Source organism: Hyaena hyaena, unplaced genomic scaffold (genome assembly GCF_003009895.1).
Source record: "Hyaena hyaena isolate Hyena2069 unplaced genomic scaffold, ASM300989v1 scaffold_69, whole genome shotgun sequence".
Taxonomy (NCBI): domain Eukaryota; kingdom Metazoa; phylum Chordata; class Mammalia; order Carnivora; family Hyaenidae; genus Hyaena; species Hyaena hyaena.
This window is the reverse complement of record NW_024080702.1, coordinates 1353898-1373944: the sequence shown is the minus strand read 5'-3', so window position 1 is coordinate 1373944 and position 20047 is coordinate 1353898. Positions and strand designations below refer to the sequence as shown.

The 20047-nt window shown below is 46.4% G+C and overlaps 1 protein-coding gene and 1 pseudogene across 7 annotated transcripts in view; one reads left to right on the top strand and one right to left on the bottom strand.

Moving 5' to 3' along the window:
* Window positions 1-20047, bottom strand: part of PTK2 (protein tyrosine kinase 2) — a 253318-nt gene that overhangs the window by 201904 nt on the left and 31367 nt on the right. The window lies entirely within an intron of this gene.
* Window positions 1896-2105, top strand: LOC120232348 (annotated as a pseudogene).

Sequence of the window (20047 nt, the reverse complement as noted above, 5' to 3'; positions counted from 1 at the left end):
GAGAGAGAGAGAGAGAGAGAGAGAGAGAGAGAGAGAGAGAGAGAGAATCCCAAGCAGACTCCATGCTCAGCATAGAGGCTGACTGGGGCTTGATCTCACAACCCTGGGATCACAACCTGAGCTGAAATCAAGAGTCAGACACTTAACCGACTGAGTCACCCAAGCAGCCCCTTGTTATCAAGTTTAAAAGAAAAAAAAAAGTCTCCTGAAATCTATAAGAAGATGTCACTTTAGTTTTTCAAATCTATTAGTGGAAGCCAGATAACACAGAACAGGGCAAGCAACTCACCAAAATTTTCAACCTAATGTCTATGTTATAAAACATGGGTGGGGGGTGGGGGGAGTGCTTACCACTGACCAAGTAATAAATATCAAAAAATAATCAAGGAGCTATTTACTTTAATGTTAACACCCTCCAAACGAACTGTGAAGCTTCTACTGAACATGCATATGCCCGGCCAACTCAATCCACCCTATCAAGAGGGTGAGCAGTCACCGCAGAGCCGGCAGCAAAGTGCCCCGTTGCAAGTGAGCCGCCAAGGGGCGCCTGGGCAGCTCCGTCAGTTAAGCGTCTGATTCTTGGTTTCGGCTCAGGTCATGATGTCACAGGTTCCTGAGTTCAAGCCGGCATCGGCTCCACGCTGACAGGGCAGAGTCTGCTTGGGATTCACTCTCTCTCCCTCTCTCTTTCCCTCCCCAGCTCATGCTCTCTCTCTCTCTCTCTCTCCTTCAAAATAAATAAACTCAAAAAAAAAAAAAACACCAGCAGCCAGCAGGGAGACCATGGGCACCCGTGGGCCGTCAGGCTGTGCAGGAAGGCCCGCGCTTCCTCCACCGCCTGCACACCCACCCCACCCCATTGTCAGGAAGTAGTGGTGGCATCGCGGGGGTCCACTCCTCCCCCCACACACACACTCTAAGTGGAGCCATGAGGAAGGTGGCTTCTTGCCTCAAGCACAGCTGCCCAGGGGCCGGTTTCCTTAGTCGACAGCCTTCCTCTCTGCTTTTGCCACACTGGTATCAACACACATTATTCTAATTTGCCAAGAAACTTGCAGTCATTTTTCCAATTCTCCTCTAAAACTTTTCATAATTAAAAAAGTTAAAACCAACCTCACACCTATTCGGAGGACTACTATTTCCAAAAACTGGGAAATAGGAAATGGCAACCGCTGGCCTGGATGTGGAGGGGCGGCAGCCCTGTGCACCGCAGGTGGGAACGTGAGATGGTGTGACCCGTGCTGCCGTCGCCTCGGAAAACTAAGGGGACGGTGTTCCAGATGTGCAAGAGAAAAAGTTCCGGAGATGTGTTTCTCAACAATGTGAGTTATGTGACACTACGCAACTGGACACCGTACGTGTGTACACACGTGGCTAAGATGGTTAAGTGTCATATTACATGGTTTTTGTCTATCACAATGAAAAACTTTCCAGAGTGTTAAAACTGCTTTGAAGGAGTGTCCCTCGTTTATGTTACAACAAACGGGCGAATATGATCATGTCTACTCCTGCAGGTGAGGGGGAAGCCTCGAGGCGGGAGGAACATGCCCGAAGCCCAGAGGCAGGAGAGGGACAGATGATCCTTGGTCCTTGGGTGAGGCCAGGATACTAATCCAACACCACAAGGGAGCTTCGTGTGCCCTTTTTAAAAAGTGAACCCGTGGGGCGCCTGGGTGGCTTAGTCGGTTAAGCATCCGACTTTCGCTTGGGTCATGATCTCGCGGTTCGTGGGTTCGAGCCCCGCGTCGGGCTCTGTGCTGACTGCCAGCTCAGAGCCTGGAGCCTGTTTCAGTCTGTGACTCCCTCTCTCTCTGACCCTCCCCTGCTCACGCTGTCTCTCTCTCTCTCCTAGAAATAAATAAAACATTAAAAAAAAAAAAAAAAGTGAACCCGTAATTGCTTCTTGGCCTTTTGGCTAAGATCAAGTGTAGTATCTGTTCTTATCAGTTTAAAAAGTGAACCCGTAATAAACTCTGAGATAATCACCAAAAGCCACTGTGCAGATTAACAGTAAAAGCAAAGGTCACTGGGAACGAGCTGGGAGGCCGCAGGCGCTGCACCTCCTCGGTGGCAGGTGCACACCATCCCTACTGGAGAGCGCTCCTCCCCCCGCCCCACCTCCCCCCCCACCTACAAAAGAACAATCCTCCCCTCCGTTCTGCCCACAGTCCTTCCCCAGCCTGCCTGCCTGCTCTTGCCAAACAAACCCACCTCCACTGGTGAAATAAAAGGCAGTGTTATCTGTAAAGTTAATAAGACCGTTTTCAAGAAAGAGAGAGCTGAGGCTCAGAGAGGTTAAGGTCCTGGGGTGAGATCAGACTGCGTAAAGTCAGAGGCACGTGAGACTCCAAAGCCCGAATCGTTTCAGCTTTCCAGCACCCTCACCCTGCAAGCCCACTGCTGTCCCTTCGGCTTATGGCAAGTACCCCCAGAACGCCAACCTGGCCACACACTCCATCCATGACTCTGGGCACTCTTTAAAGAACTTCTCTCCAGAACGTGGTTCTCTCAACAGTAAAGTTCAAAGAAGCACCTACTACTTCCCACAGTTGTCAGGACAATTACGTATTGCAAACAGAAAGGGCTCTGAGAGCACATCACCACTAGGGCACCATTCTGCATCTTCTGTGTTGATTCAGCAAATTAAGCACGAGAGATCCCAAAATGACAAGGACAGAGTACAGAGCCCGAGAGAAAACAAGCACTCGGTCGCTGCACCCACAGACCCAGCTTCTGGTGGACTGGTCTGAGAAATCTCCGATAATCCCCTTGAAGGTTTAAGGCAGCTGAGGCTTAAATGATTCCTAAGTTTATGTGCAATATTGAAAAACTAGTTACAGCCTACATGTTAACAGAAATGAGTAAATAAAGTTTGGAAAAAGGTATTTGCTGAAAATTTTTCACTGACACTGGAAAACACTCATTAATGAAAAAAGCCCACATCGCATCATAAAAAGGGTAATGCAATACTCACAGTCCTAAAATGCAAAGATTTTAAAGACACAGATTTCAAATAATAAGAAGGTACAGAAGAGTATGTCGGCCGTGGTTATTTTGTTGTAAAGGAAAAAAGATAAGTACACATTTGCTTCCCCGTATCACAGACCCCCTACACATGTTTACACAATTAGGAACACTGACTCTTCCTGGACAGAGAATTCAGCAGAAGGAAAATGGGTCAAAGAGGTGCAGATTTAGGATTCCCTGCCTACCCGTTTGAATTTTGTGCCATGTGCATTTCTGTTCAAAATAATAAGTGAACATAGAAAGAAACTATTTTAAAGAAAAAATATCTAGTGAGTTCCTCAATATTTCCCAAGAAGGTAATCCTTTCTAAATAACACATGGGTCAAATACAAAAAAAAAAAAAAAAAAAATCAGAAAGTTCAGAACAGAGTGATAATAAAAATATAACATCAAAATCTTGAGAATGCAGCTAAGAGTATTTAGAAGGGCATTCAGAACTTCAAGTGCTTGCTTAAAAGGTAAAAACAGCAACTGTCTATGTTTTTACCTTAACTAAAAAAAACAAGAGCAAATTAAACTCTAAACAGAAATACAAAACAAGGAACAGTGCTGTAGGTCAGTGCACGGGGCAAAAGGAAAAATGAGTAATACTGATCCTATCTTTAAAATTTTGGCACCTTGTCCCTCATGGGCTTTTTGTATTATTTAAAACACTGCATTAAGCTTTTACTTCTCTTGATTCCTGAGGTTTTCTCTGGCCCCACCAAGGCCTCACCAAAGTCCTGGCCTCCCCAGCGACACATACCTCCGCCCTCAGCAGATCCCCACACCCAGGCCTTATCACCTAAGGACTTCGTAAAACTAAAAACATTTCCACCCAAAGCATGTAAAATACAATCACTCAATTTTAAAAGTTCTCTTCTGAGAACAAAAAGTTATTTAATGCTTCTTCAAGGACCAGAACCACAGTAACTCAACTATCAAAGCCTTATCTGCCTTACTTGCAACAGCTGCAGCAAATCTGTTACACTGGACCAGCAAACTCCTTGATGTGTAAATGTCTGAATTTAAATAAAGGAGGCAGGCCCTAAAAGCCCGGTAGCAAAATGAGTGCTTGATCATGGAGCGCCACACCTCCTGTGACACAGCGGAAATCCTAAATTCTTCCCTTCTTACTCTAGCGCAAAGGGCTGACTAATAGCAACATCTCAAATCCACAAGCCACACTGAACCTCACAGGGCAAGACAGACACAAAAGAGAGTTTATAAACAGCTGACTTATTAAAAGAATCCTCCTTCCTTCTTTAAATCAAGGAATTAATCTTAACTGTAATGAAAAAAATAGATTTGAGATTTCTGAATTCAAGACGGTGTAACAGCCGGCAGGAGAAGCCGTGGCAAGTGCAGGAAGCGCCCGGGCCAGCGAGCTGCTGGGGCAGGCGGACGAGAGAGGCCGGGAGCGCCTCCCGGCGGTAAGGGCAGGAGGCCAGGCCAACAGCTGCTTTCACCTCTGGTACTGACTGGTCATCTCAGGGAACAAGGGGGAGGGGGATCCCAGGCTCGGCACACACAGAGGACCGCCGCCCCCAGCCAGGGCACCAGACCCGGCTCCGGCAGGCTGGGCACCGAGAGGCGAGCGCGGCGTAGCTCCTGCGGGACGCCGCTCAGCGCTGCTCGGCAGCGGTACCGACACCTGCTACTTGGCCACACCGTTAAACACATTCCACTGGGGGCTCAGTCGGTTAAGCGTCCGACTCTTGGTTTCAGCTCAGGTCATAATCTTGAGGTTTCAGGAGTTCGAGCACTGAGCCTGCTTGGGATTCTCTGTCTCCCTCTCTCTCTGCCCCTTCCCTGCTCGCTCACACTGTCTCTGTCAAGTAAAGAAAGAAACTTGAAAAAATATATATGGAAGTGAGAAGCTGGACACAAAAGACCACATATTGTATGTATGATTCCAATGATATGAAATGTCCAGAATAGGCCAATCTGTCAGTCAGAAAGATGAGTGGCTGCCTAGCGCTAGGGGTGAAGACGGGTGAAGTGGTAGGCAGTTTGGTGGACAGGGGAGGACTAGGGGATAATCTTCCATTTCTTGTCATTTTAAACAAGGCTGGATCAAAGAAGTATTAGACTTACCATTATTTCTAATACAGAAGTATTACACTGTAGTTACAGTTTCTTTAGGATTTATCAGTACTTTTTTTTCTTGGCTGATTTTCTAGAGACTTATTTCCAGTATCAACCATTCCAAATTAGATAAAATGATATATTTTTCTTTTTTCACTTTCACTAGTATCAGATAAGTTTCTGCCATTTGTACCTCAAAATTTTTTCAATAATAAAATTCAAAAACCTAAGTCCCAACCCGAGTCCTAACCCATCCTAAAAGGGTTAGCTTTATATTCATGCATCTAAGAATTTAGCGAGCAGCTACTATACACCAGGCACCGTTCGGATGCCACGCATACCTTAGTGTGTGTGCCAGGACAGAGATACACACCAGGACGTCCTGGTGAGCACTTCACAATCGGCTCTGTGAAGGTGGCGGCGGGGGAGGTCCCGATCTGTGGTGGTCACGGATTTCTGCATTTGGTCTCCAGATAGCAGGATGGTGTGAAGCAGCTGCCACCAGCTCCAGCGTCGCTGCCCCTCCCCCGCCCCCCACACACTTCTGCCCTCATGGAGTTTACATTCTATCAGAGGAGCAGACAACAACAACATTATAAATAATTGTACAGTATGTTGTCAGGTGATGAGTGTTACTGTGAAAACTACTAAGCGCAGCAGGCTGAGGGAGAGGGAGTGTGCGTGTAAGGGAAGGCGGGTCCCAGCATTAAGTAAAGTGGTCAAGGCGAGCAGCACTGCGAAATACGTACATACGTACATTAGAATACGGAAAGTCAAAACATGCTTTTTGTTTTTTCAAGTTACAAGAAAATCACAGTAAGTACTCCTTGGGGCTTAGCCATTTCTCAAGAGGGGTGCTGTGGAAAGTACCCAGGCCATGGCACAGAGCCTGTCACTGGGTGGTACTTCAGCACAGGGCCACCCCGCAGGTCTGCATCCAGTCTCCCCTTGACCAACAGTGGGCTGTCTCCAGTTTGGGGCTATTACAAATTACTCTGGATGACCAGCCTTGCACAGGCTCCTCAGTACACGTGTGCACGCATTTCGGCTGCGTCCACCTGGAACGGAACCACAAGGTCAAGGTGCGCACTCCAACGGAGTCAGCGCCGCCAAACGACGGTCCGAAGCCGACAAACAAAATGAGACTCCATCGTTCTCGTGTTGACACACACGCGTGAACGATGAAGCAGCTACGTAAGTGCCAGACTGTGGGGCGCCTGGCTGGCTCAGTCAGGGCAGCCTGCAGCTCCTGATCTTAGGGGTGTAAGTTCAAGTGGCACATTGTGTGTAGAGATTAAAGATAAAATCTTTAAAAAGACACAAGATTTTAAGCAAAAGAGAAATGAGATAGAAACATAAAATCAAAGCAGTAAACCATTTTTATCTTAAATTTAAGTTGGAAGTATCAGGATAAACTCATGACTTATTTTTGTCTTTCTAAAAACTACACACTTCCTATCTCTGTCCTCTAAAAAAGCCCAGAAGCAAGAACACCCCAGAATTAACTACCATAGTATCCAGATTATAGTCACTAAAGTACTAGTTCCCACTAAAAGGAATCAAGGCTCCTTACAGAGCCGGCCGATTTCAAGTCTGCAGCAAGAAAGCTACAGTTTGAGTCTATAATATTTTATAGTGCTTATAAACAGGAAAACTATAAAAAATTATTGGAGTCACTTCCCAAGGACACAGAAGACATCTACAAAGGGCAATGTGACCATCAAAAAGAATGATTACAGTAAATTAACATATACCTGCGTGTGTATATGTATATACAGCTCATCTTAAAATCTACGCATATAGATACTGAAAATAATCGTCACTTGTATCGGATACTGCTAGGGTATCCTAGCGTCCAACAAACGCATTCTGAAACTAGGAAATAAAAGAATTATTCCTGTATCCCATCTTTTCTGTATGGGCTACATTTCAGGATACCTAAACAGTTTAAATTAAAAAAAAAAAAAAAAGCAAACAAAATCTCTCCAGCCAACAAGTGCAGAAGGCTGACAGCTCTGATACAGAGTCCCCAGGCAGCCACCATCAATGCCTGCGAAAGCCACTAGATGGAAGGATCGCCACAGCATTTGGACAAATGATTCATGTGACTGTCCCTTCGAGGGGAGGACATGCCAACAGCAAGTGTTCTTGCCCCCAAACTTGAACCTCAGTCTAGCTGACTTCTAGCAGCTAGTTTCAAAACTTACAAATTAAGTGACATCACATGACACCATCAGCCAAACCCAGAATGTGGGAAAATTCTACAGGATAAATAACAATTTCTTCAAGAGTATCAACAAAAGCTGTAATTCTAAAACAAAACTGCAATAGTGTGAAACAGGCAGTGGGAAGTGCTAGAGATCTGCCAACCAACAGGTGAAAGGCTTTAAAAAAAAAAAAAACTGGGAAAATTAGAAAATCAAACATTACCTAGCTTTATTAAAGATTTTAGTATTTTTTTTAACATTTATTTATTTTTGAAAGACAGAGAGACAGAGCACGAGTGGGGAGGGGCACAGAGAGAAGGAGACACAGAATCAAAAGCAGGCTCCAGGCACTGAGCTGTCAGCACAGAGCCCAACACGGGACTCGAACCCCCAAACTGCGAGATCATGACCTGAGCCAAAGTAGGACGCTTAGCCGACTGAGCCACCCAGGCGCCCCTTAAAGATTTTAAATTACTTTTAATTACGTGAGGCATGGTAAAGGTATTATGGTTCTATTTCTTATCTGTTAGGGACACATACTGAACTTTTATGCGTGAAACTTTGTAGGATGCCTGGGATTACCTGTAAAATTACTCCAGCCGAAAAAAAAAGTCTGGGGAAGAGGAAACAGGACAAACAAGGGCAGAATGTCGAAACAGGGTTCATTATCTGATTCTACTTTTATGTAGATTTCAAATTTTCTAAAATACAAAGGTTTGAAAAAGAACGGAAGGAAACCTACCAGGCAGACCCCCTCCCCCCACACAGAGGCGGCAGTGCAAGCACACGGCTCTGACACGGGCCTCAGCCCACCTCGGGAGGCAGCAAGCTGAGCGCACAGCCAGCCAGAAGCAGGGGTTTTAGCCCAGGAAAGGGGCGGCCAGAACAACGCAAGCCGTGCATATACCTCCACCGTGTGTCGCAGGCCAGCCAAGCACAACCGACAGAGCCAAAATGGAGGAAGAACACCGACACCCCCCACCCCGTGCATGTTCTGCTCTATTACGCACCTTAGAGCACAGGCTCCACAGGGAAACAGGAAAAAGAGGTTCACATTCACTACTCAAGAAGGGATCCAGAATCAAGAATACAATCTGCCAAAGGTACAGCATATGTGTCTCATTAAAATGCATCCTGTCTTCAGACCCAGCTGTGACTCTCTGGCTGCAGGAGCCACTGACCGGACAAGTCGTCCCACAGGAAAGCTACCTCACGTGCTTACAAACACGGTCACCTTGTACTGGAGTCAGGACTGCCAGCCAGGGAGTCAACGCCCAGAGCCAGGTCTCAACGGGCTTCTGAAGCCCTATCTCAGATTCACTCTATTATTTGAAACCAAGAATTACGGTTTTGTTTTGTTTTTTAACATGCTGACCATCAGTGTGATCTTAGTTCTCAGTATATCCTTCTCTTTCAAGAGTAGATCAAAACCTTTATAAATTCAAGTCTTTTTTTTTTTTTAAGTTTATTTATTCTGAGAGACAGAGACAGAGAGAGACAGAGTGTGAGCTGGGGAGGAGCACAGAGGGGGAGACAGAATCTGAAACAGGCTCCAGGCTCCAAGCTGTCAGCACAGAGCTCAGCGCAGGGCTCGAACTTGTAAACTGCAAGATCATGACCTGAACTGAAGTCGGACGCTTAACCAGCTGAGCCACCCGGAAGCCCCTCAAGTATTTTTTAATACAATCAACTGTGAGAAAACCAGGAGGAGAAGTAGCAGACTTTTTAATTTTTACAAATCTAAATCCCCTGAAGAGTTCAACAGAAGAAAGACTCATATAGATAAACTGACATTTACAGATAAATGCACAGGGCAGTCACAAAGTCCACAATGGCTGAAAGGTAAGGCTGGGGAGTGTGGAGGGACCCCCACTGTGAAAGACACCCCAACAAAGACAAAAGGAGCAACTGGCTGGCACCCATTTCCAACGGGAAATGCTAACTGGGGACACCCCCCCCCCCCCCCCCCCTGTTGTCACGTCCCAGGGACCTTAACTGACCTGAGAAAAGATTAAATCTTGATTTACCTCAAAGACTGTACCTAATTCCCAAACTGAAACTCTCTGGTCTCTGCACACCCCCAAGAGCAAATGTAAAGATGTAACTCAAAACTTACTGGTCCCGGGGCGCCTGGGGGGGCTCAGTCGGTTAAGCATCCGACTTCAGCTCAGGTCCTGATCTCAGTTCATGGTCTCCAGCCCCACGTCGGGCTCTGTGCTGACAGCTCAGAGCCTGGAGCCTGTTTCAGATTCTGTGTCTCCCTCTCTCTCTGCCCTTCCCCTGCTGGTGCTCTCTCTCTCTTTCAAAAATGAATAAACATTAAAAATTTAAAACTTATCCGTCCCTTGGGATGCCTGGGTGGCTCAGTCAGTTAAGGATCCAACTCCTGATTTGGGCTCACGTCATGATCTCACCATTCATGGGTTGGAGCCCTGTGTTGGGCCCTGGGCTAACAGTGGGGAGCCTGCTTGGGGTTCTCTTCCCTCTTTTCCCCTCCCCCTCTAAAATAAATAAATAAACATTAAAAAAAAAAAAAAACAGGTCGGTCCCACAGTCCACGTCCTTTAGTGTACTACATTTTAAAAGCAGACAAATAGGGGTGCCCCCCAGTGGCTCAGTCGGTTAAGCATCCACCTTCGGCTCAGGTCATGACCTTGTGGTTCATGAGTTCAAGCCCTGCGTCTGGCTCTGTGCTGACAGCTCAGAACCTGAGCTTGCTCTGGATTCTGTGTCTCCCTCTCTCTCCCTCGCCCTCTCCCTCTCTCTGTCTCTTCCCTGCTTATGCTCTGTCTCTGTCTCTCTCTAAAAAAAAAAAAAAAAACACTAAAAAAAATTTTAATAAAAAACATTTTAAAAAGTAGACAAAATTATGTCAAAACATTATGTAACATTTCAACTTAAGTTCCACAAATATTTGAAATCTAAAAACTCACCTGTACCTCTAGCCTTCGCTCCACCAACATAAATGGTATTCTGGAGAACATTTTTTTAACTTCCTAGAATGACCATCTTTTAGGGAAAAAAACTTTTTTCAGTTAATTAAATAAAGCCATTATAATACAGACTATTGCTCTTCTGGGATGCACTCTTTCCATGCATCTTATAGAAAATAAGATTGCTCATTAAAAACGGGAAAACTAAACATCAGCAGCAGATGGAAAGATAATTAACAGCAACAACAGGATACATCCAAACTCTGATCCTTTGGGGGTGGGGGCGGGGGGACAAGAAGACCTAATTATAAAAAAGGGGAACACAGACCTCCTATGAACAGGAATTACTTACAAATATATATACACCTAATTTGTACATTAAAAAAAATCTATTTTATTTCCCATTAACTGACTGGAGGATAAAGGGCCAAGGAACTGCAAAAACACTTTACAAGTATTTAACTCTCCTTCTTATACTCATTATTCCATACTTTTGTATTTACTTCCTGGGGAAACTGTAATTTAGTTTCGCTACGGTTTAAGTATGCCAGGAAACAGCTCTGCCCTGCCACCTGGGCGACTTCCTGGTGGCGGCGGCCGCAGTGCATCCTACTAGGAAAAGAGCCATCACGATTGATGTGTCGATGCCAGGCAAAAATCTGACCTTGCTTTTTATCTGCCGCTTCTTGATAAAATCCACTTAGGGAATTTTTTTTTTAAGCATAGAAAGGAACACAGTGCCTTCTCTGAATAGCTACTTGAATAATTAGTCAGGTGGAGAAAAAGGTGGGGGGTAAGGGCAAACAGAAAGGAGGATACGTTTTCTTCAACTGTCTGAACAATCTTCCAAATGTATACACTGTAACAGAAAATGATCTTTACTGCCTAATAAATAAAAGTACATCCTAATCTTTAAATCTAAAGATTTACATGAAAGATTAAAAATCAAATGCAAAAGAACCAATAAATTTTTATTTAAAAAATCTTATATATTTACTAATTCAAAAATTTTCATTCAAGAAATCTGTAACAGAATTCATGACAAAAGGAAGCACCCAAGAGTGACTGACGTTTGCCCAAGTACCTAACTGCTGTTGACATGTGCTCCATAAAGTTCAACTCAGGGGCTGACCAAGTCTCACCTGCCCTCTGTCCCCAGAAGGCGGTAAACTTCAGATCAACAGTTTCCACATAAACACAACAGGGAGCCTCCATCAACACCACGGGTCAAGAAGAAAACTATCACTTTTGGGTGCCCAAATCCTTCCCCATTAAGTACTATCGTAGCCCAGAAATCCCAGTCAGCCCCTCACTGTAGAGTACGTCCTAAGCTGGGTCGCACTGAGGTTATGAACAAATGTCATACACACACCCAAGCACCATTATTCTACTGGGCTTTTTATTTCATAGCACCCATCACTAGTAGATAAAAACTATGCGGTGTGTACACATTCATTTACTTTGATTAACACTTGTACTGTTCTAGCATTAACTATCGGTGATGATCGCAAGTTCACGAATTAAAAAAGGTATTTTGAAAGGGACAGATTTAGTTACTAAAATTTATATCAAAACCCAGAAGAGCCAGAAACAACTACCAATCTCCATCCGGTCATTTGAAAGATCAGAGGAAGAGATAAAGAGTACAGAGCACAGGGCCCGGCCTGGCGCGGGGGGCCCGGCACGTGCTGAACGAGTGAGGAAACCCCCACATGTCCTCCTCTTCACGTTCTCGCACAGCCAGGCCTGGCCCCGGTGGGGTGCGCAAGGCCCCGGAACAAGTCGGCCTCTGCCTGGACTGGGCGTTACTTTTGTGGCCATCGGCATAGCGCCTGGTAACCTGGGCAAGAAAAGCTACTTCCCACTGACTACAATGCAGCAGAATGCACCGAACGTCTCAAGCTGGTTTAATAACAAATAACTAAAATCAAAGCTTTGCTGAAATACAGACTTCCCTCTGTCAAAATGGAAATTACTTGAGATTTTCTGGATAGTAATATCAGTAGCGAAACTAATATTGAAACAGGTAAATTTCTGTCATTTTATGTCCAGAAAGCTGAGACATACAGTACTTGAACTGCGGGACAACCACTTTGGCCATGTAGGAGGAACTAGTACAGAAAACACCCCCTCCGGGGTAAACAAATAGAAAAATGGATAAAATCCACAAAACCACTTTCTTCAGATCTTACGACTATGGGCGGCACAGGCCTGTGAGCCTCGGCGCCCCCCTCTGTCCAGCAGGACAGGCCCGGGGACGCGTGAAGGGAGCCCAGCACAGGACCGCGACCTCAGCCGAGGAGAGAACGCTTCCAGTCTGGGAAAGCGAGCGGCTGACATTTGCAAGGCAGAGGATCAGAGATGAAAAGGTTATAGAAAATGGTTTCAGAAACCTGCACAAAGTCCAGAAGACATGGAAAAGCATGTTGAGCACTGAGAGAAACAACTGTCACCCTCGAACTCTACACCCCCTGCAGAAGTTTCTTTCAAAAATAAAGATGCTTATGAAGAAAAGAATGGATAAACTAGGTGTGAGAGCCTCATACAGTGAAATACAACTCAGCAATTACAGGGAACAGATTACAGGGGTGCCTGAATGGCTCAGTTGGTTAAACTCTGACTTCAGCCCAGGTTATGATCTCACGGTTCGTGGGTTCGAGCCCCACCACGTCGGGCTCTGTGCTGTCAGCTAGCTCAGAGCCTGGAGCCTGTTTCTGACTCTGTGTCTCCCTCTCTCTCTGGCCTTCTCTTGCTCATGCTGTCACTCTCTCTCAGAAATAAATAAAACATTTAAAAAAAAAAAGGAACAGATTACAGATATGCATAGCATGGGTGAATCTCAACAATAATGTGCTTAAAAAAAAAAAAAAAAAAAAAAAAAAAAGCCTCCCACAACCATGAGCACAACAGGCTTCTGTGGACCGGAAATCCAGCACAGGCGCACTGACCCAAGGCAGGGAGATAACGCAGCAGCTGTCATGGGTCGGAGTGAGGATGGAGGCAGGGCTCAGGGCAGGCGTGTAAGCACGTGTGGGTGGAGGAACCTTCTGAGGACGTGACAGTGGTCTGTATCTTGGTAAGGGTTGCCTTTCACACAATCCGGTGAATGTATGCCTGAGTTACATGCAGCTTTTATATAAGCTTTACACTAAAAGAAAAATCCCCTAAATGAAAAATGAACTCGAGTAAACAATATGCATGCTGAAACACGCAGGGTGAAGTATATTGGTATCTGCAATTTATGTTGAAATGCACCCTAAAAAACAAACGGATGACTATGCAGAGGGATGGATAGTTGGTGACTCAACATGACAAAGCAAGAATAGCGACACAGTATGGGTAGAACCCGGGGCACGTATGCACACACGGCTGTTAACTGTAAGTTCTTGCAACTTTGCCCTTTGTTTGAAAATTATCATAACGAAATGTTGTGTACAAAAATAAAGATTAATCTAGATTTCAGAGGGAAAAAATAAAACAAAAGGGAGCATGGATGGGCCTTCCACAATGGTTACACGAAGATGCTGGAGCACAGTTAGAAAAATCAGACAAACTCATTAACAACAACTCTCTGAAGGAACAAGAAAATGACCAAAGGCAGGCCAGGACTGGAGAAGAAATTACTCTCGGAACTGCGCGGGCTTCTGGTACAAAGTGTGAGTGTCTGTGACCTCCCTGCCCGGTCCGCCCGTGAGCCCCGGCCCTGGGACAGGACTGCAGCCGCCCCGTACCAGCCTCTCGTCCAGCACAGCGGCTGTAAATTTAAGGGAGAGTTTTGGAAGCAAGAAGGCTGCAAGACGCTGGTCTCCAAGTCGGAATATAAACACACTCTGCCCAAAGCCCTGGCAGCCAGTGGGACCAGGCACGCGCGCCAGAAGCCAGGAAGCCCAGGGGCACACGCCAGAGCCCGTCTGCGGCTCCTCTGACCAGATGTGCTTCCCAGCCAGGGTGAGCTCTGGTGGTGGGCAGCAAGGCTCCCTGGCACTCGGTCTCCGAAGAAAGAAATGGCAGCTGGTGGACCACCTAAAATTTACAGGAGGGGTGCTGGAAGCAAGGGAACCCCCAGAAAAACCCCCAAATCTGAGAATAAATTCTACCCCAACCTCTGATAGACCACTAAAACACAAAGGTACATGGGAGACACCCCCAACACACACACAGGCCCAAACCCAATCTAAAAAAAAAGAAAAGCAGCAATGCACCAACTGGAAGCCCGGAACTCGGATATGAGGCCTCATCAGCTCATCAGAATACAACCAGCAAGACTGCTGCGCCCTGAGCACAGGTGTACAGGTGTGTGAGTGTGTACATGCTTGTGTGCATGCGTACGTGTTTGCATGTGTGCGTGCATGTGTACACGTGTGTGTACGTGCGTGTGTGCAGGCACGCACACACAGAAGGCACTGGGAAGCAGCAGCGCCTGGGGGCACGTGAACACGCCTGCCACCTAGAGCTTCGCCTCCAAAGTCCACGTCCCACTAAAAGGAGCCAGGGATACTCGCAGAAACGGCTGATCCCACGATGGGGCAGAGAAACCACAAGAAACGCTGAGAGTAACGTACTACGCCAAAAGGAAGAAAACGCCCAAACATTAATGAGGACATGTCAAAAAAACACAGATGATGATCCTGGAGAAGCCCAAACCAGGGAGACTTCTAGCATCAAAATGAGTAATGAGTCAAGGCCTCGAAGCCACTGAATCAAACGAGCATCCGTGAAGTACAGACGGATGAATGGAGGGAGGGAGGGAGTGAGCACAGGAGGGGAACGCCTTCCGGCAGTCGGACACCAGCTGATAAACGAGGAGCAGCAGCGGCGTTAGAGAAGCCCCCCTGCACAACTACCTCCCGAGGACTGTCTCAAGCAAGAATCATCAGCGGGTGACCAAACTATCAGTTTGGAAGTTCGAAAGGTCACACAGCCTCAAACACTTCCCTACAGATTACTCACTAATTACAAAGAATAAACGCTCATTTCAGAGTCGAGACCCTAGGCAGATGCCATCCTACAGGACTTGATCACCTAAGATCAGTAATTCCCAAACTTCAGAATACATCAAAATCATTTCTAGGTCTTGTTGAAAACATAGCTTCAAACCCTAAGTTTCTGACTCAGCAGGTCAAGAGTAGAGTCCAAGACTCCGCAGGCCTAACAAATTCCTAGGCGCGAACATCACCAACAGCAGAACAAACAGGCACCATGTGCCATCCTGAGATGGATATAATGGCCACGAGAAAGGAAGGGGATGATGCCCTGAGAAAAGGACCATGTCACTTCCACAGAAGTCTGACCCCAAAATGCAGAATTTGAATTTAATATGAGAAAACATCAAAGGAACCCAAAAGGAAGCATATAAACAACTAGTTTAGGTCCTTTAAAACTGTCAGTGTCATGAAAGATCGACAGGTGGAGAAACGTACCCACTAAAAGGACTACAAAGACATCAATAAATAATACATGTGGACGCCTGGGCGGCTTGGTCAGTTAAGCGTCCAACTCTTGACTTCTGTAGTTCGTGAGATGGAGCCCTGCATCAGATTCTCTCTCTTTCTGCCCCTTGTGCACATTCTCTCTCTCAAAATAAATAAATAAACTTAAAGAAATGTTTAAGTAAATAAATGACACATGTAATTCTAGACTGGATCCTGGGGGGGGAGGGGGACTGCTAGAAAGAACAGAGCAATTGGAAACCTGTGAACATGGACGGTACAGTAGATAATGTGGCAAGGTCAAATGCTGCCAGCTTAACAACTATGCTGATTATATCGTGGTGACGTAAACAGTCCTTGTTCTTACTAGATACTGACAGAGGTACCTAAGGGGAAAAGGGCATGATGTCTGCAAACTACTCTCAAACATTCAGTAAAAAATAAGTGTGCATGTGTGCGCGCGCACACGCACGCCCACGTACGCCCACGTGTCCACACATATCCAGAGACAGGGAGGGGAGCATGTAGGCAATGTTACAAAATGTTAACTGGTGAATCCAGATGAAAGTTATTTGGGGTTTGTGTGTTTTCTTAATGTTTTACTTATTTCTGAGAGACAGCGTGAGCAGGGGAGGGTGAGAGAGAGAGGGAAGCACAGAATCTAAAGCAGGCTCCAGGCTCAGAGCTGTCAGCACAGAGCCCAATGTGGGGCTCAAACCTATGAACTGTGACATTATGACCCTAGCTGAAGTCGGGGGCGTAACCGACTGAGCCCCACAGGCGTCCCCAGGTGAAGGGTATTTGAAAGCGGACTATATACCACTTCTGACAACTCCTCCATAAAAGACAACAAGGTTTATTTAATTAAACAAACTAAGGAGCAGCAAAATGGAAAAGGTGGCGGGAGGCCTCCAGAGGCAGCGAGCCACGCAGCCCGGTGCTGCGGGAACGGGCAGAGGCAGTGCCACGGCACCCTGCAGGGGACAGGCGTGCACACCGGGGGTCCCAAGTCATCTGGAAAAGCTAACACGGACTTCTGTGCTTTCGGCACATTTTGTTTAAGAAGACGGAGTAAGCACCCTTTTGGAAAACACAGGAAGACAAGCGCGGGGAGGCACGCCGCACCCGATGAGGGCGCGCTCTGCCGGGCGCTCACGCCGCGGCACGCTGCCACCCCACGTCCCCGCGGCCACACCATGACACCCGCAGCAGGGCTGCCACCTGGCTGGAAATGTCACCAACTGTAAGAAGTCCTAGCGCAGTTCCAAGCCTTCAGATGAGGGTCAAAGCAGAAATTCCCAAAGCAAAATGCAGGGACAGAGTCAGACAATAAACACGTGAGGCAGAACAATTCCTCTCTCTCTCCTGTTCCCAAATGGAACTCTCACAGAGGCTATTGGTGCACATTTCCTGTGCAGCCACCATTGGAAGAGAACCATGCGGAGGCTGCAGCAGACATGCCTGGGCACACCAAAACTGACAACCAGAGACGGCACAGCGAGCCTGGACGACACAGAGCAGCGCACGTGACGAAGGAAGAAAAAGCTCAGGGAGGTCCTACCACAGCGCACCTCACTATGCCACTGACCCTATTATAGGCACACACTGTAACACCCTCTGGTCATAAAATCATACAAAGACCTCATCACTGAAATTAATGGCCTTCTTATTTTCTAAAGTCAAACAAATTTTGATTTTTAAATGAAAATTAGACACACACACACACACACACACACACAGTGTTCTGCTTTAGCCCCCCTCCCTGCCCACTGCTGTGGCTTTCCTAAACAGGGTTTATTAGGAAAAAACACAAAATAACTGCCCTGGACATCATAAAGCACCGCACAGTAAGGAGTAATGAGCAGTCTTGCAAACTCTGAAGAGACTTGATTTACGATCACAAGGAAGCCTTACGTTTAGTGAAGCTACCTTGCATTATGTTCTGTGTACATTCTTATCTCTAGCAGTTTAAAATATAATTGTACTCTACAATTATAGCTGATTAAAGACAGAGCTGAAGACCATATAATTAAGTTTGTCATGAATCAGAGAAAACATCTTTTATTAATTTTTAAAGCTGGTGAAACTACCCTTCTCCAAAGCTACAAGAGCCCGATCGATATGGAAGGAATCCTAAAATAATAAAACTTTTTAAACACCTTTTATTTATGTTTTTATTTCTATCTATAATATATAATCATCTTATACAAAAACCATGTTATAAAACCTTTAGGTCATGAATATAAAAATCAACCAAAGACTCCGACATGATTATGTTTTCAGAAACAGTGTCTATACTAAAATCTATTTCACTTAAACTTCCAGAATACCTAATCCAGAAAAGTAAAATATAATCCATTGGAAAGAAAAAGCGAGCTCGAGTGCACATGTAAGTGTGTGTGCCTGTGTGTGTGTGTGTGTGATCTACATGTGTATACACACACAGTAAAACGTTCAGTTCGATGGGTTCTGACGGACACACGCAGTATATGAGCACCCCCGGTGGGAAGCTACAGCCTATTTCCATCACCCACGAAGTGCCTGCATGCCCGTTTGCACTCAACCCCCCCCCCCCCCCCCCCCCCCCCCCCCCCCCCCCCCCCCCCCCCCCCCCCCCCGCCCCGTCTCAGCCCAAGGCCACCAGTGACCCGATGCGCTCTCACAGTTTTGGGTTTATCCAAATGTTCCCGGGTGGAATCGGTTATACAGAGCTCTGTGTTGTCACGTGATGGAGGCTTTGCAGACTCCCCCTTTCTCTCAAGGCTGTCAGTGCTGCTGGGCAGGGTTCCCCCGCGAGGCACCACGGCCATCTATGGCCCGGCGGGCACTGAAGCGTCTTCCATTGTAAGTTAGTATGAAGACAGCTGCTATACACATTCATATACAGGCCTTGTGGAGACACAAATTTTCATTTCTCTCGGGAAAGACCTCTGGATAGAATTCCTGGGTCGTATGAGAAGTGTTAGTATCTTCAATTTTATAAGAAACCGCCGAACTGTTTTTCAAAATGGTTAGACCCTTCTGCATTCCGACCAGCAAAGCATGATATAGTTGTAGCTACTCCACATCCCTGCAACTGGGCACCGTCACCTGTTATTGCCTTGTTTTGCGTCCACGGGAGGCATTCTGATAGGACGACAGTGCTACCCCCTGCGGCTGTCATGTGCACGTCCCTACTGATTAACGATGGTGGGCGTCTTGTGTGCTTATTGTCACCTATAGGAAATGCATGAAATGTCTACTCAAATCTTTTGGCCATTTTTTCAAGTGATTTTTTTTTTTGCTAAAATACCTATCCTTTTAAATCATCTATCAAAGAAGAGATGCAGGAAAGTTTGTCTGTTTTGTGAAGTCACTTAGAATTCATGAGTAGGAGACAAAACCTACAATGCTTCCTTGCCATCCCCACTCCCAATACCCTACCTGCACCCCCCAAACATCTATGATATGCCAAGGCAGATGGAAACAAAACTACGTCTCCTCTGTCCCCTACTCAGGACGTGCGACTCCTAGGAAAAGTTGCCCGCTTACTTTGAGGGTCAGGAACAAACCTGTTTCCCTGTTTTCACAAGTGTGTGATGAAAGCACATTGTTTCTCAGGGTGCGCCAGGAGCCCCAATGACCAAGGAAGTCGGAACCCAAGGTGGACGGGCCTGCGGGCCGCTCGGTAGGGGACAGCACTCCCCACTCTTGCATCCAGGGCCGCACACAGGGGCAGGACGGGGGCTCAGCTGTGGTGTAAGGGGGCAGAGAGCCCACCGCCACCGCTGCCAGGTGGGGCCTCGGGCGGGCTCCTCGGTGTCCAGCGCCAGCCTGTGCTCTGTGACACAGGGACAGAAACCACTACCTTGCCCAGTTACTATAAAAAACTAAATACAATTCAAACACGCGGTAACTGACACATAAATGGCAGGTAGCACGATCATGACGGGTAATTCCTGAATCACAAACGTAACTAAGATGCAAAGATAAAAGTTTTCCTTACAAAGCTCTGAGTAATATGGGGCGCCTGGGGGGCTCAGTCAGTTACGCGTCCGACTTCAGCTCAGGTCATGATCTCACAGTTCCTGGGTTCGAGCCCCATGTCGGGCTCTGTGCAGACAGCTCAGAGCCTGGAGCCTGTTTCGGATTCTGTGTCTCCCTCCCTCTCTGACACTCCCCTGCTCACGCTGTCTCTCTCTCTCTCTCAGAAGTAAATAAAACATTAAAAAAAATTTTTTTTAATTAAAAAAAAAAAAGCCCTGAGTAACAAGCTGAAGCTTCAGACACAGTAGACCCACTGCACCCAAACGCAGGGTCCCGACCACCCGTGACAACAACCTGGCCTCCACATAAAAGGTGCAGCAGCACATTTACACAAAAGGTGCCCTGGAGGGGACAGTCA